Here is an 18,385-nt window from a genome sequence, read left to right on the forward strand (position 1 = left end):
TTGTCACAGACATTTCATGAAACATCGTATAAGATGGGGCAGGGCCCTATTTTTCTCAATCTGAGACTGAAGATCCATCAACCTACTTCAATGACATGAGTTAGCATCATTTACCCTGCTCACTTCTTCCAGTTCACTTTCCTTCCTCTGCCTTTAGAGTTCAAAATGCTGCTTTATAGCAGATGCCATCAGTTTTGCTCTGGCCATGTTTATGAGGCTCTGACTTCTGCCTCGATTCAAAAGGGCATGGCCATGACCTTCTGCTCTGATTAGCTCCTGGAGCCTATGTTATTCTCTTATCTTGATATCAACTCTCCTCTCACAGATGAGATCCAATTGGCGAAGGAAATGGAGCCCCATCATTTCAACCAAAACACTGGTAGAAATGATGCTGAAAAGAGCTGTCTGGTTCCTCTAATGTGAGGTGTAGCTTACCACAGGGTTTTGTTACTTCTCTAAAAATGAGTGGAAAAAAATATCTTCATTTGAATTTTCTCAACCAAAACTAAACATATGCTCTGTCAAAATATTTTTGTGTGTGATTTACAATTTTACTTATATGAAGTCTTATAAAGCTTAACTCAACTGCATTATTGAATTTTTAATCTATCATTTATTGAAAAGAATAACATCATGGGGGCTCTGGTACTCATGAAAACAATTACTATTGAATTTAGCAGGTGAAGCTTCTTTAAAATATGTTATAGAATGGAATAAGCAAAGCTTAAATTCTTGATCTCAAAATCCGGATTTCCTGGTCTGTCAGGTCAGGTAGGTCATGAATGTGTTTCCAACGTTATCTTTGAAAGGCAGAGTCCCAAGGACAGAGTTCTGGTATGGCAAAGCCTCTTTACTGGTCTTTCTCTGAGAAGTTAGGACAAATGTCAATCATTACAGCAGAAACAGTTTTATTTAAGATTAAAATGTTTATATGAAACAAAGCGAAGCATTAAGACAGACAGATGAAGGTGCGAGGAGAAGGTTATGATCCAATCAGACATCCTTCACTCCCGAAGAATAAACTGTGTCCTTTCCTAGCAATGAGAAAAGCAGGGGGAGCGGAGGGCCTTCCCAGGTGCCGCCACGAAACAGCTTCCAAAAGCCATCAACTGATGCATTTTTAAATTGTTAATAGATGAGGACAATCCTTTGGCAAACTCCACACGGTATTTCGGTTTGTCAAATAAGTGTGGTGTCAAGTTGACACATGTACCTCAAAGGCTGTTACCACCTGAGTTAGAGAAAGCAAGACTGTGCCTGTCATGTTCCCTCCTAACACACCTGTTGGCACATTGTAGTGCTTGCCAAAGCATTTGTAGCATTAATAAATAATTTACTAGGTGTCATTTTACACAGACTGGAAATAAGCTTAGCCTGCCTCAGTACCGAAATAGGAAAGTATAGGAAGCTCTAAACCTGACTTGGGAGGCAAGTTGGCATAAGGAGGGATTTTCAAAAGAAGATGCAATGCACTATCTTTAATCTCACTGTCATTAATCAATATCAATTCAGTGAGACAAGGTACTGTCACATTGTCCAACACTCAGTTTAGCATGAACAGAGTTTTGCTCAAAGGTTACTTAGTGATGTGCACCAGGTTAAAAATAAATCCAATAATACACATGAAATTGGAAACTGAGTCGTGCATAGTCAGTAAAGTGTTAGCAACAGGGATTATTGTGTGTGATATTTAATTTGCTTGTGTGATATTTAATTGTAATATTTAAATTAAACAAAACTGCTACAATCCATCCTGTGAAAGTGAAGGATGGCTCTGAAGGCCTTGGGTTGTCTGAAGAATTTTCCCGTAAGTACCCAACCTTATAATTCGAAGTTAGGCCTTCACCTCCAAATTAATAAAGCAAAAGCATATAAAATACTACTTCTGCTGGAAAGATCAAGCCCCTGTGACATTCTTTTCTCTTTGCACAGAGAACTAAAATTTGTGTAGGTGAAGCTGCTGCTTCATTATTAGTCATTGGCAGAGTTTTCTCCATAACCTTCTGTAGAATGTTAATTTTATTCACACACACACAAATGTGAATTTTAAACTGTTCCTACTAAATTGAAAGAGAAGTTTTTAGGGAAGAAAAAAAAACCTGTATGGGAAAAAGAATGCTTTTATTAGAGCATATGGGTTTTAGCTCTGTATGTGGGGAAGCGGAAACTCTCCTCTACCCTTGTAGGCTTTGCCGGCTGGTCTAAGAATCAAATCAACATGAGACAGATTAACAAGAGAAAATAACCAGATTTAATTACAAGTGTATGTACGGTAGCCCCGCATACCTGGGAGAGTCAGAGATCCCGCATACAGAAGAGATTTAGAGACAGAAAGATAAAATGAGGTAAAGATGATGTTGTGTGCTAAGGACAAGGAATGACACCTTGGGGCTTCAGAGAGAAGGAAGGAAGGTCATTTGCAGGATAAGAAAAGCAGATGTTCAGTAATTAGAAGCTTGCCCTGCCCTAGATATAGGTCATAAAAAGTTATTTCTGGTGATAACTCTTATTATGATCAAGGCCCCTAATTTAAATTCTTTAAGGCAGAGGTAAAAGTTTCTCGTGAGCCCCCAGCACCATCCTGGGGAGGCCTGTTCTCAACTTCTTTATATACATATATTAAGAAATGAATTATCGGCTGCCTTATAGGGAAGCATGGCCTTAGCAATCTCCTAATCTATTCATCATCAGCAGATGCTCACTCTGGGTGCAACCTAAGTGATTACTCCCAGAAAGCTCATAATTGCAGTAATTAGGGTCATGTGAACCTCCAGCTTGTCTGGCTTTGAGAAAAAAAAAGCAGATGGCCAGACATTAGCATTTGAATGAGCACCTAGGTCCTTCAGTGGAGGAGTTTACTTAAATGCACCAGAAAGCTATGATTGTCCAATCCGATACCACTTAAAAAAAATAGTTTATGGTTGTTTTATATAACCCATTCTGCTTTCCACAAAAGCCCACCTTCCCTTATAAAGCCAAATCTGAGCAGTACTATCCTGCTAATTCACCCAGCAACCCGGTGCCTGGAAGGAGTGATAATTTTACAAAATCTTTCCATTTTAAAGCCTTTTTTTTTTTTTTTTTAAATCTACAGCAGTATATTCAGAGAACTAAAACCATCCATTGACTACTTTTCTTATGAAACAATGATTTTACTCACTGTAAGGGCAAGTAAACTCAAATTAAAAATGAAAGGCCTAATTTTCCCCGTTGAAAATAACGTTAACAGACTGCCTCTCTCCTTATTTTTTCAGAATTTCTTTCCCTGTCCTTTTCAAATGCCTGTGAATCTTTATGATGGTTAATTTAAGCCCGGGGCTACTCTCACACTCCAGAACGTTTACTCATAGGGCCTAGGAGGCTCCTTTTTTAAATGCAAACATAGAAAGAGATAGCTCCTTCTCTCCCGGTGCCACGTCCTGGGTTCCTTGCTCCAAGCTGTACACAACTTCCTGTCATAAAGATATGAGAAGCTTGTCTCTCCTCTGGAGAGGGGCAATTCGCTTCCACAGATGGACACTCCAACTGCCAGGTAAATTCAGTCCTCTTGCTTCAGAACTAGTTGCTGTTTATCTTGAAAGCGTGTACTTAATGGGTTGTATCTGCCCGGCTGTATAAAAGGGTGAAGTTGCTTTTGTCTCTGCAATCTCTTGATAGCCTGTGATAAGCATCGCATTCTAGTTAATGCTTATTTAATAACATAAGGGTTTTCTTTCTCTAATACTTTTGTGGAAAGGGTTTCTGGGTTGGGAGAAGTTTTTGGTTTTGATTATGTCTCCCAACAATTTCAAATCCAATTAACCCTTTTCTCTGTAGTGAAGCCCTTTGAGATAACAAATAATTTCAATGGTGAAATTCCAAATTTCACCATTTGGAAGTTTTAATAAAGAGATACAGTGCTTTATTTTAATACCCCATTTACCTTTCATTACAAACAAGCTTGGTAATATTAATACCAAAATAAAATAAATTTGAATAGCATGAACGTCAGTTGGAACATTCAGTTCCATGTGTCAAGATACTGGTGTTTTTTTCTTTTCACAAAACCACACACAAAAAACATAATTTAATAGACGTTCTTGGAACAGACACCCACATGAGTATTTCTAAACGTAACTGTTCTTTGTGTGCAAAAAGAGCAGGACAAATCTCATGATGGATTGGATTTTTGTTCATAGTTTTAAAAAAAACACATACACATAAAAGTAGTTCAACAAATATTTATGGAAAGAAAAATATGGAAGACTGAGACAGAAGGAGAGAAGGAAGGGTAGAATCCAGGTCCAGACCTGTCCTGCACCGTTTCAGGTGTCCTAGCTTCCCAGTTCTCAATCCCTTCTCTGTGCCTTGGCTTCCCTAGACCCCTTTTAGGAAATCCACTTCTTTCTCTCCCACTTTCTTTTATACTTGTTTCAATGCTATTCACCTTTAAACCCAGCCAAAATTCCTTTTTTCATATAAGGTTCTTGTAAATAGAAGTGACTTATAACCTCTCTGGATCTCTCCAAAAAGGATGTCTAGAGAGTACTTAGTATTTGATTATATCACCATGTATTAGTTACTACTTATATGCATTAGTTTTCCCTTTCCTCAACTGGACTTCAAACTATTGGAGAGCAAAGAACCCATTTTTAATACTTCTAAAGAAGCCACAGAACCTAGCACTCAAATGAACTACAAGTACATGCTCAATACTTGATTTATTAATTGCTCTGTTCACTGAAACTGCAGCTTCTCTAGTAGGCTTACTTCAGACTCACAAAGATTTCAATATGAGAGTGCAGATCTAGTGCCCACGATTCAGAAACACCATCATTTGTAAATTCCTATGAAACTCTGGTACTGAAGAAAACCATCTGGTTCCCCAAAGTCTAGACCAGGCCAAAAGGGGTTATTGCATAGGCTGTTTTACTTTTTATTTTGAAAAAACTTTTGGAAAAATTTTCGAAATTGTTTTCTTTGGCTCTCAGGCATTCATCTGTGACCAGGGTTTTTTACATAAGCTTCTCAGCTCCTCAAGCACACCCTTCCGCACCCCACCCCTCACCGTCCGCCCACCCCGTGAAGTGTGTGCTGTCACCTGCAGCCACCTTAGCTAATGACTCCGCATCCAACAAAATGGCACGTGGCTGGACTAGGCGAAGCTGGGCCCCACTTACGGCCCCATTTATTATGTCAAATGACATAATAAAATAAGTATCGAGAACAACCTCTGTATGTGTGGTCTTTTCTGAGATAAGTAATGAACGGGTAAAAGCATCTCTGAGCAAACCATGACGTAGAAGCGGTGACCATACTATGTCTAATCCAGAGACAAACTATTTACCTGAGAACACTTTCTGAAATCAAGTCACATTTCAAACGCTTTTTAGGTCTCCCGTTGGCACTTTATCACACGTTACGGTGACAAAATATGTATTCCTGTTTTCTACACCTTGTTGATCAATGAGCAATTGACTTTTGCGTCTTCTTTATATTTCTGTAATGATGAAGAGCTTCTGTGTTTTCTAAACACAAAGTCAAAACAACTTTTGCCACTAGGTCTCACCCTCCTTCTGCAACTGAGCACCTCAGCAATAACCAACAAGAAAGTTTAAACTGGCCAGAGAGAGGAAAATTAACAGACAGTTATTCAGTCCCTGCAATGTGAAAGGAACACGGCAGGTTTACTGGGTAATTCCAGGTTTACTGGGGAGAGATAGCATGATGTTTGATGGAGGGAAATAAAAACTATTTAGATAACATCTCTGGGAAATTTATATTTATAGCTGATGCACAATTACTGAAGTACGGTAAGGTATTTTAAGGTCACTTAAGTAGTTCTTAACATGTAACACGTAGTTTTTTATGTTGTGCATACTTGTGTGGAACAGAAGAAAAGGTGATGCATGCCACTGAAGCACCGACCTAACAGCCTAGCCTCTGTAATTTCTCTTTGGTCATTCATTTCACCCGGTTTATATGGCTGCTTGTATATGCTTCAAACATACTACTAACAGTAAAAGATTTACATTCTTATTTCCAAATAGTAAACAGGCAGAAAACCCAAGGGTTAAACTAAGGACAAAGGTCCTCTCCCTGTGACATAATTGCCAGATGGTCTATATTAGGTCTCTGAGTCCCTAAAAGATAATAGAGAGTCAAAGTGAAATTTAAAAGTGTTTGCATCTATAAAGTTAAACATCCTGCTCACTGACCCACTTTTCCATATTTCCAAACTTACTAAAAATTTTTTAAAAATAAGAAAAAACTTGGGGGAAAATCACATTAGAGGAAGAAATCCTTGTAATTTTACTTTCTCTAATGGTTTCAGAAATGAAGCCTTCAGTTCCTCCATAGAGACATCTACGTTTTCTATCCCTCTTGTTCAATTTATTCTCCTTTATAGGGCTGACATTTCTTATAGCTGGCTTAAGACCCCTCAAAATGCCAATACAGTTGTTCTTTAAGAAGTGGGTTAGCTCATTCTTGCACCTCTGTCTTGTACCTAGAGAGCTACTCCTGGCAAGGCACTAACACATGGCCATCGATTTAAGGACAAGACTGAAAAAGTGATTTCCACTCTATAGATGAGGCATCTTTGGGCAAAAGATATCAAGTTCACTCTTACTTATCGTTTCAAAGATTAATACTTATAAAAGAAGCCATCGCCGAATGGTGTATACTTGCATATTATAAGCAAGTAATTACATTTGGTTAAATGTGTACTTTTCTACTTATTTTTAGCCCAATAAAAGACTTTTCTACATCTTTAAGAACTATTACATTTCACAAAAGAACAGTCAATTGTAAAAATTGTATCTGGTTCAGTAACTAAGTTTCTCTAGTCATAAAACGAGAATGATAGTATTTAAGTTGCAAATATCTATTTATATTCTAAAAGTCAGTCAATGCACTTGCTCTGTTTTTGAACTATAAACTTTATTTGAGAGGAGAGAGAGGCGAGTAGATATATAGATATAGAGGTATGTGTATAATGCATTAAATGTTTTTTATTCAGCTCTTCACTAAGTAGATTTAAAATAGTGGAAGGAAAAGTAAATAGCAAAGACTGAAGTAACATAAGCTGATGGTCATAAGACATTGAATAATATGGAAGAAGCCAAATTCACTTTGGTTTGTTATTACAAATGGTTTTTCAACTAACATTTTTAATATTGCTAAATAACTGAAAGGAATTAGTTCAGAAAAGGCAAATGATTTTACCTTCTTTAACAGGAATGGCCCATTAAGTATGCCCCAAAGAAAAGACCTTGTATTTGTTCACTGGCAAAATGATCCAACATCAGTATGCACATCTATGTATCTATCTAACATATATGTAATTATATGTTATATTCCTTTTTCTGCTAAACAATTCATGATTTTCTGTTCTTAGATGAACAACTGATGAAACTTAAGAGTCTCATGTAGATTTATAGAATCTGAGAAACAAGAAAGCATATCCCCTTTTAATAATATAAGTTCTTACTTTGCAATAAGTAGGCCATAAAAGAAATGAAGGATTTCTAAATGAATGAACTTCTTACATAAGAACAAAATGTACTTAAGTTCTTATATCCCTAATAAGGTATAGGCCCAAATGAAAGTCACTGTATTATTTAATGACGTAAATTGTCTAAGAAAATACCCCGCCCCCCCCATGCTAGTCTTTGGAATGGCACTCATTCAGATGAATTCAGGAAAGAATAAAAATTAGCTGGTCAGGACTAAATCCACAGGACTGATTTCTTAAGTGTGGGGTTTGTATGAAAACATATCCAGGCATTTGTCTTTTGTAGCCATCAGATACTACAAACATTTAGCTAAGAAAAAAAGAATCAGCTGGAACATATTTTTTCTCACATGGAGAAAACAGATCCATTACTTGTTATTTAAGATATTTCTGGTGAGCTGTGTTTTCCTATTTGTCCTCTGTGGCATGGCATCAACAAGCCAATTTCCTCAATATGTCAAGATTCTGTCAAAATAAAGAGCGATTCTGAAAACACGTATTCCTGAGGCATTTCATTGGGTCATATGAGGAGACAGAAGCCACCGTGGGTTTGCCTCTCACCCCGCCCTTCCATCTTCTCCCCACCTCTCCCATCCCAAATCATGGCCTGAGCGCATTTCTTTATTGCAACGTCTGTAATGGGAAAAGATTAATTTTTATAAAAAGGAGAAAATAAGTATTTATGATGATTCAGATTTCAGAACACTACACAAGAGAAAGGAAATTATCCTGGGACTAACTGGTCTTTCCAGTTTGAAATGTGATTCTAGCAGCTTTCTATCTCTCCTTAAAGTGGTAAACAAATAATTTAGGCATTCTACCAATCTTTCCAGAATCTCAAGGTCACTTTTTCACTTTTTCACACACCAATCCAACAATGATAACTCTGGATATGTTTTCATCCATAAGCGTATGCCTATTACATTAGGCTAAATGTAGAAATAAAGTAGATTAACAAAACAATCACTTTTCTCATCCCTTATAGTTTAAATCCCCCAAATTAAACCTAATAATTATTACTGCTTCAAATGTCTTTTGGGTGATTTGTTTATGCTTTTCACTCAACTTTTCCCATCACAAAGGGAGAAAATTAAGTGGTTAATAACTGTTATAACATACACACACTTACATATACATATATATACTTAGCTACGTACTTAGTTTACAGATATGTAATAAAACTATGCATTGTTGTTTCTAACCTTTATAATTCACACAATAAGCATATCCTGGGTGTTCACTTCAAGGCCCTACCAGCGCAGGAGGAACAACAGTGAAGAACCCTGTTACTATGAGCCTCTAGGGGAGATAAGACATATCCAGAAATAATTATAACATAAGGAAGTATGAATGAATGCTCTGAGAGATGTGTGGAGCAATAGGAAGCAAATTAGAAGGGAAATTGAGCTGCTTCTTTTTAGTTTTTTTCTATCTTAAAAGAGGCCAAAATGAGGTGAGATTTCAAGTTGCCATGTTGACCATATCAACAATAAAACAAAAATCCAAAAAAGAAGACAGAATACTATTTACTTTTAATTAAAATGAAAAATCAGTGATCTAGACTTAACCCTGTGCATTGAAAATATTTCTGATTCAAAGATTTATACTTAGCCAAAGACCTCATTCTACTCATAACTTAGCAGATGGGTAGGGGCTGACTGGGAGAAAGAGTAGCAAAAAATTCAGAAAGTCTTACAAGAAATTCCATGTTTAAATGTGTTCAACTTTATACACAATACATTGAGGAGTGAATATAAAAGGAAGCCAGGCTAAGCATCTTCAATAAATTCAACACCAAACTATATGAACACAAAATGAAACACTGGTTACAAATACAGACTTTTAACTATCATTTGTGTAAACACTTTGCCTTTTTTCTTAGTAAGTTGCTTGATTCCAACCTGCTATATTTGCTACAATCCATATTTCAGATTTCAAGGACAGCAAAAAAGTTTGTGTATGAAAAAGAGAAATTGTGTGTGTGTGTGTGTGTTGTATTTGGGTAGAAGAGCAAGGGTAAAATTGGGGCCACCAAAGGTGCATATTTACTGTGTACTTGATATGTGCTAGACTTTGCAATTTGAAGGGTAAATACAGGCTATGAAGGCTAAATTCCTGATTAATGTAAGCATATAAGAAAAGCCAACACTTTCCTTTATGTTAATTATTCATCAAAAGCCTATACAAAAAGATCAGCAACATCTGGGCACTTTGTTCTTTTATGAGCAGCAAAAGTCCACATTTCAATCAGGGTTTATTTTGTTTTAAAATCTGAATATACATCCTAGAGAAGACAATGGAAAATAAATGAAATTCTAAGCCCTCTGCTGGGAGTGCCTAAGACTCTGTTATTACACTAAACTCAGTTAAGCTGGTTTAGAGTCTCCCATAAAACAAACTAACAAGAAAATAGAACAGGAGGAATGACATCTTAAAATTCTGCTAATTAACTGAAATTTGCAATTGATAAGCAATTTTTCAACACTACCATCCTCAAGGAAATGTGGATACCAAATTGTGGGCTTCTGAGGTGTTTCGTTGCAAGTTCAGAGAGCTGACCATTCTTTAAAATGTGAGCTAGCTTCACCAAGAAGTCATTCTTTTGATATGTGTGGTTATTAAATGAATAAATTTGAATTGGATCTTTTTATTTAATCAAAATCCACCTGGTAGGACAGGTAAAATAAACACTCAATAATCAATGAGATTATAGTACTACAAAAACAAACAAAACTCAGGAAAACACATTTGTAAGAGTCCCAAGACTGAATGCATCCAGTTCTCACTAAGTTCAGCTTTCTACCACACTCTGCAAGCAGGCTATTCTGGCACAGCTGTCCAAAGGCCCTAGCTACCTCTATTTTATTTCAGTTTTTTTCAGAATCAATATAAACACACCACCAACCTTAATTCCAATCAGCAGTAGCAGTCACAAGATACCTTGGATCAGATCAATAAATCTGAAAGATAAACAGAAAAACATCCCATAAATTTACTCAATTGAATGATTTAGTTTTTTATTTTACTAAGGAAGAAATTAACTTGGTTCCTTGCACGATAAAATTTACTGGCTGACAACATATTTACTTACAACAAGAGGATGTTACATAGTTACAAACTTTAACTTAATATTTTCTAGATTTCATTTAAAAACATATCTTAGATGACCAAATTAGAACTTATTTTTATTTTCAGCAGTTTTTATTTAAAGTAGAACAATTCTCATGCTTATACTCTAAAAATGTCAACCAAAAAAAATTTTTAAATAAATTCTGTAATCAATGTACTAACATTTGTCTTGAAACTTATTTAATTAAAAATAATAAAGCTGATGCATTTGAATCCTTAATCTGATTTAACATCCACAAACAGTCTGTAGATTTTTGGTCCAGGATCAATAATCTGTTCAAAGGCAAAAAAAAAAGTCACCAAAAAAAATTTCAATAGCAACCTATCCATCATCCCATTGTTTTTTTTATACCAAAGCTTTGCCACTAATTATGTTGAGGAGCACACTGTCAAATGAAGTAACAAAGGCGGTAAACCCAGGACAAAAGCAAACCCCAAACTGCTGTGTCCAGGGTCAGCCTATCTTTTGGACAGTTAGAAAAGAAAATAACTTTATATAGAGTGAGATTCTTGACTTGCTGCAGGGCATATCTATGGCTAAATCTCAATTTTTAAAACTTAAGTTAGCCCGACCGGGCGTGGCTCAGCCGTTGAGCATCGACCTAGGATCCAGGCGATCAGGGTTCAATTCCCGGTCGGGGCACATGCCCGGGTTGCGGGCTGCAGCAGATCAATGACTCTCTCATTGTTGATGTTTCTATCTCTCTCTCTCCCTCTCCCTTCCTCTCTCTGAAATCAATAAAGATATATTTTTTAAAAGAAGAAAAAGAATATGGGATCCAAGGACACACCGGGCAGTTGAGGCCTATATGGCATCTTGGACTAAGCAGAGGGAGGCAGGAGCCTGGGATTTCAAAAGGGAAAGCAGGTAATTCACGGGCAGAGGAGAAAGGGTAAACATGCGGAAAAGCAAATTCTTGCTGGACCACCCAGAACAATGGGACACAGAGGGGAGACCAGCAAAAAATAACCAGCTTGGAATACTTGATATTCCATAAAGCATATTTTGGGGTGGTAAACTGCTTCCCCTCAGTACATGTTAACTATGTTGATCACAGGTCATCCTTCTCTAAGAAAAAGTGTTCCCTAGTTGCCTGGAGACATGGAAAGACCACAGAGAACTGCTTATTTGTTTGTGTGCAGTTTTAAACCTCAATTTACCATTGGACCACAGCCATTTCTTACTCAGAGCCCTTTGGCATACTAGATCAATGTCCTGATATCTTTAATATTCTTTTAAGGAGATTGGATTTTACGTTTTCTACATGCACTTTCAATATATACTTTCATAGTGGGGGGGGGAATCATTACTTGTAGAGTTTTTAAAAGCTCAGGCTTTATGTTTCATCATGTGATTGGGAAACATTCCAACTTGTCCCCACCACTGCCCCCCAATCTAGTCCCATCTCCAAAACTTCTAGTTTTTTTCAATACAGCAAAATTCAAATACAAACTTTATGTAAAATATTAATGCTATTTTAGATATGTGAACCTTCTATTTGAACCTATAGGGTTAGTGAGAGAAGAGCATCCATAAGTATTTGTTAAATGAATGAAGGGGCTTAGTGTAGTACTTTTCCGGTGCTTTGTCACATTGAAAGAAATGGTTGAAAATTCTCCTTTGGGCAGAAATAAGGAAAAAACTGTCCCATCCTTGCCCCACCTACCTGACTTGCATCAAAAATATTTAATGGAAACAAAGTTCAGAGGAAGGAAACAAAGTTCAGAGGGAGAAGAGGTGTTTGTTTTTGACCTGGTGGACTCAAGTTCTCTCGGACTTTTTGTTTATTTGCTTTTCTCCTCTTAAGGAGAAGACTTCCACTTGCAGCACCAAGAGCAGCTGCTTTGTAAATAACTCTCTGGACTTTTTTTCCTCCCACTCAACCCAGTTATTGAGCAAATAGGCACAGAATAGTGAAGATGTATGTAGCCCTAAGGCTCAATCCTCACTGTGAACATCTGCCATTTCAAACACACAGGTCAAGACTTTTTGTGTAGTATCTTGCTAAGCAATGCCCTAAGCATAACTCACAGAAAATTCTTATCAGTAGGATTCAGCATCTGCTTCTAGGCGGCTTAACTTATCAGCATTTTAAAAGCACCACTTCTCCATGTCAGAAAACAAGCTTGAGAGTTAATTGCTAAGGCTTTTTTCTTTCTCTTTTTCCAGCGAGACATGATCTCATACCTACGTATTATAAATCATATTGTGATGGTCAGATCAAATTATAAGCCCTATAGCAAGTATGCCTAGTTACACCTCACAAGGAAGAAAAATTGAAACTCTCAGACATATTTTAGCTATTAGATTATCAAGGCCAACTGTCAATTGAACAGTCACCTTTCACACTTCCTGTGCTTCTCACTCTTAAAGTGACACCCGAGTCTCAATTTTACAGAAACTGTTACCACATGAGTAGTAGAAAATTTACTGCTTGAGTTTCATTTTACAGACACAAACTTAGGGAATACTGCAGTTGCAAGGCAACTTAAAAATCAATCCTATTTTTTAAATAAATTTAAGTGTTTTTACTTATCTATCATCTTTATATTTTTAAAATACATAGAAGTTTTCTTTTTAATATCATTTAATATGTCAGGGATCCAAAGTTCTTTGTTATCAAAGAGCTAACTTAGAATCTAGTGGGATAGAGGTGCTTATGAAAAGACAAAAGGCCATGATACAAAGAAGAACATGCCTGCTGTCACAAAGATAAACCAGGAAAGAGCTACCAGAGATCAAAGAAAGAAAAAAGTGGAATCCAGTTATACAGATAACCACAGAAGGCGCATTTGAGTGGAGCCTTGAAAGAGGCAAAGGGTTTTGATTCACGAGGATGGAATGAGAAGGAGATCAACTCAGACAATGAACTCAGCAGAAACAAAGCAATGAAAGCAGCAAAGCCCGGGGGATGTTTGGAACAACTCCCACAGAATTACCCAGCTAGAGTAACACACAAGGGCAGTAATTGGTTGAGAGGCTAGGCTGGGTCTGTATAGGGAGTAATGAGCTTGAATGACAAGCTGAGGACGTTATATCATTAAATATGTTTAATTTTGTGCTCTAAAGTGAACCACTGAAGGTTTTATGTTCAACAGCTGCATAATTAGGATATTTAATCTGGCTACACTGTGTAGATTGGATCTGAGATGAGAAGAGATTAAAGGGGAATAGACCTTCTCCTTCAGAAGTCCAAGTGAATGGTAATGACCAGTCAACTCAGGTAGAGACCCTGTCAATACAAAGCAGGAAGAATGCTCTAACTCCAGCATTGGCAGTATTAGCCCACCCGGCCGCCGTAGCTACCACACTGGGGGACTTAAACAATACAAGTGTGCTCTGTCACAGTTCTGGAAGCTGCAAGTCTGAGATCAGGGTGCCAGTTTGACCTGGTTCTAGCAAGAGCTCTCTCTTCCTGGGTGCTGGCTCGTAGGCATCTGCCTTCCCCTTGTGTCCTCACATGGTCACTGTCAAATTAGGGCCCCACATTTGTGCCCTTATTTAACATTAACTACCTCCTAAAAGCCTTATCTCGAAGTACAATCACACTTGGGGTTAGGGCTTCAACACAATTCAGTCCACAACAGTGTGTATAACCTACGGGGCTTAGGGGTGGGTTGGTTATGAAAGGCCCAGGACAGATCAAAGGAGCCTCGAGAATTCTGGGGATTTGAGACCGCCCCCCAGGATGATGGTGTCATTCTTAGAAACAGGGAAGTTGAAGGAAGACCAGGTTGCTGAGCAAGGGTAGAGAGTGACAGGTATTTTTAGACATACTATATTTGAGTTTCCCACAGGATGATCAAGGGAAGGTATTCATCAGACACCTAACGTATTCATGGAGCATACGACTTTATGTGATATGCAAGAGTGAAATCTTACTTAAAATGAAAACAAAACAAAAAGGAATGAAAATGGTGCTGATTTATATAATTAGGCTAAAATATATCAAGACAGAATCAGAAGTGGATATGTATGTTCCAAATCATAGAATTAGGTTGTATAGTTACATTATTGAATATTTAATCACATTTTACCTTGAGAGATAGCTGTAAATTTAATAGCGTATTGGCTGTCTGTAAGTCCACATAGTTCTTAATGAATGCCATATCCTGTCTGCCCAGACTCTGGGATGCTCTGGGCCAGTGACCCAGCAAATCCATGTTTGTATCTCAAGCACTTAATGTGGTATATGGCACAAAGTCTGAGATGCATAAACGTGGAATGAGTCAACTCCCCCAGAAAAAGAGGCTGAGTCACGGGCACCTCTAATTTCATCTCTAGACTTTGAATTATTCAAATGAAACAACATCACAGGAAGCTAGGCACTAGGTACGCCTCTTAATAGAATGTTCTGTACTCTGACATGTTCTCTGTAGCTGCTGTAACAATGGCTGGAAAGAAAGGTTAAGGCTAAAGAGGACCAGTTCCATGCTGGGAAATTATATCTAATTCACCCATCTGCTATCACAACACTGGAGAAAAATGAGCAGGTGATGCAAGAACTAGACAAAATAATAATTATACATTTAAAGTGAATAACTTTCAAAGGATTCGGTCATGGAATTTGTTTTATGAAAACTATTGCACAGTAAGTCCTCACCTAATGTCCTCAAAGGTTCTTGGGAACTGCGACTGTGGGCGAAAGACATATACCATCAGCTAATTGATATAAGCAAGAGTTAAGATCCTAGGCCCTATTTCTGGTCACAAAAACATCACCAAACATCTAAATAAAAACCCAAAACACTTATAATATTAAACATTGAAACAGATGTGAGCTGTACATACATTTAAGAAAAATGAATGAAAACAAGTAAGACAGTGATGTTCCAATGCCCTTATTCCAGTTCAGAGTCACAGGTGGCCAGAGCCTGTCCAGCAGCTCAGGGTGCAAGGCAGGGACCAACCCTGGATAGGACACCCTTCCATCACAGGGCCATCTCCACCCACACTCGCTCAAACGGGGACAATTTAGACACAGCTCCCCCAACGTGCGCATCTTTGGGATGTGGGAGGAAACCAGAGTATCTGGTTTGAACACCACCAACTGGAACTGCACAGGTCCATTTATATGTGGATTTTTTCAATAAATACATACAGTACTATAAATGTATTGTATCTTCCTTCTGGTTTTCTTAATAACATATTTTCTCTAGCTTACTTTATTGTAAGAATACAGTTCATAAGACATAGACAAAATATATGTTAACTATGTTATTGGTAAGCTCCCTCCCAGTTAATAGTAGGCTATTAGTTAAGTTTTGGGGGAGTCAAAAGTTATACACAGATTTTTGACTGACTGAGTTAGAGGTCGGTGTCCCCAATCCCTGTGCTGTCAAATATCAACTGTATTTTTTTCATATTTTGTTTTTAAGTTAGGAAGCTGATAGCTTCCCCTCACTGCACAATTTCTTAAGGAATTCTGGTATCTTCAAATTCAGGCAGATACCACACGGATAAGCACACTTTAGAAAAACTGTAAGAAAACAACAGATTTTTTTGAAATGAAGACAGCCCATTCTCCTGTAGTTCTTTCTCTAAGTTTTTTATAATGGTACAAAAATTTTGGAAGACAGCAATATTTATTTTTTTTAAGAAACCTTTTTGCTAAAACTACTTCAAACGTCTACGGCAAAAAGACCATTCATAGCCTCATCCCAAGTCTGTTTTTTTCTTTGTAATTTTTATTCTATCAGTGTTAGGCGTATACACAGTTTAAGAAGTTAACTTATGCAAGGCCTATGATGAAACACAGCAGTAAGTAGGATGAGTTATTTGAGATCTACAATGTATATGAATAACACTGCATTTATTCTGATAATGAGGTGATACAGTTGAGCGATGATGGAACCTGCAAAAACCAATAAGCTTATTTCTTGCAGTACAAAAATCTATCTGCTCACTCAAATCACTAGTCTTTAAAATCTGAGGTTTCCTTTGAAAGGGTTTCAGTAAAGTGAATGCATTGTTATTTGTTCAAATCTTTAATAGAGCACCGTCTCATTAATACTTGGATTTACAACTGAGTTTTAAAATGGTGTGGGATACACATGAGGCACCCATCGGACAGGCGATATGTTTCTTGGGTCTAACATCTAGATGTCTTTTAAGATTAATGCCACCACCTAGATTTTTTCTCCAATTCAGAAAGTACACATTCTCCTAGCCCTACCTAAAGGTTCTTTTGTCATCTCAGTGAAACCGCATTTCAAAGGAAAACACAGCTACAGGCAATCCTTAAACAATAAAGCAAATCTGTTCCCCAAAGCTCTAATTTCCTGAAAACTCTCGTAAGTCACTAATAACAAGCCAAATTGGAGCATTCCACACATTTCTGCACCCACTTCTCTGAGGCAGAGGTTTTCTCCAGGGTGAATCTGATGTATTTAACTCCTACATAGGTTGTTATAGCTATTTCCAGCATAATTTAATTAAAACTTGCAAATCCCAAAAAAGAAGTATAAAGTGACTGACTTTAGAGCTATTTATTATAAAGAACATTTCCATCCATTTTAATCTTCTTGTTGCATTTCATGTGACACACAAAGGACCAAAAAAAAAAAAAAAAAGGTCAGAATGTATACATAACAATGAGAAATCCTATGTCTGGAACAAACGTAGCTGCAGCAAAAGTTAGGGTTTCCTGTAAGTCTGAATGCATTAATGCAGGAAACAGATCTGCCGTTACCACGCCTAAAATAGTAAGTACTTTCTCAGACTCCGTCCCTCAACTATACTAATCAAGGGTTAAAGCTTTAATTTTCCCCAAAGTAGCAATGGACCAAAAAGCATTATGGCAAAATGAAAATAGCGTAAATCAGCTGTACATCTTCTCCCTACAATTCACAAATAGGCAGTCATACATTTACTATACACTTTTTCAGCCATTTTTTTCAATCTATAAGGAAGATATTACAAATGGTGGTTCAATTCCTAATCCTGTCGATTTAACCCTTAGTGAATTACTGCCGCATAGCAAAACGGAGTGTTTACGGCCTGATTGTGATCCCAGACACAGCTTCATCATTATTTTACTAAGACTCTTTTCCCAAGCAAATGGAGCTCACTTGGGAGTTAGTTATTTACCCTTTTTACTAATTACTTCTGAATACCTGCTTCATGGCAGGCACCCTTCTAGGGACTGAGACATAATGCCGGCCAGTAAGTTATATCACCAAGGTTCCTGCCCTTTTGGAACTTGCATTCCTCTATTAAAACACCAGTACATGAGAGTCCTGACAGCTAGGAGGAAAATAAAGCAGTGTAAGGGGTGAGTGAATGAATCATGGTTGGGAGCTTTCTCCATCTCTAATTTCAGCAGCAAGAAAAAAGTGGAAGCTGAAATTACATTTACCAAAGCAAGAAAGCCAGACTCTCACCTGATGCTTTCAAATGGAACATTTCAACCAGCAGAAGCCTGACCTACAACTGTCCTTGAATTAAAAAGTGTAAAGGTCACACATTCCTGTGAATTCTGAAGGTGCACAAAAAGCACAATTTGGGAACTAGCGTAGGGGTTGAGTAGTAGTATTGGTGCCAACACTAAAATGAACATCTTACGTTTGTAGGATGTAAGATGTTCTTCCACAGAAAGCCTTGCTAAATCCTGTAAACCAAGATACCTCTGTTGACCTAGATTTAGTCTACTCTCAGGCATGACACCTGCTTCCCAATGAAAGGTAATCTTCAGTAACGGGCTCTCCTCAATTGTTAGCTTGCCAAAGTGTCAAATGTCCTCTGAGGAAGAAAATAATCGA

General features: G+C 37.5%; 1 protein-coding gene across 32 annotated transcripts in view; it reads right to left on the reverse strand.

Moving 5' to 3' along the window:
- MAP2 (microtubule associated protein 2) overlaps positions 1-18,385 on the reverse strand; it is a 214,013-nt gene that overhangs the window by 147,730 nt on the left and 47,898 nt on the right. For all 32 annotated transcript variants that reach the window (XM_081143097.1, XM_081143129.1, XM_081143125.1 and 29 more), the window contains one exon: positions 10,401-10,455. The gene's annotated coding sequence lies outside the window, so the exon portion shown is untranslated. The remainder of the gene's footprint in view (positions 1-10,400; positions 10,456-18,385) is intronic.

The sequence above is a fragment of the Miniopterus schreibersii genome (genome assembly GCF_964146895.1).
Source record: "Miniopterus schreibersii genome assembly, chromosome: 7".
Taxonomy (NCBI): Eukaryota; Metazoa; Chordata; class Mammalia; order Chiroptera; family Miniopteridae; genus Miniopterus; species Miniopterus schreibersii.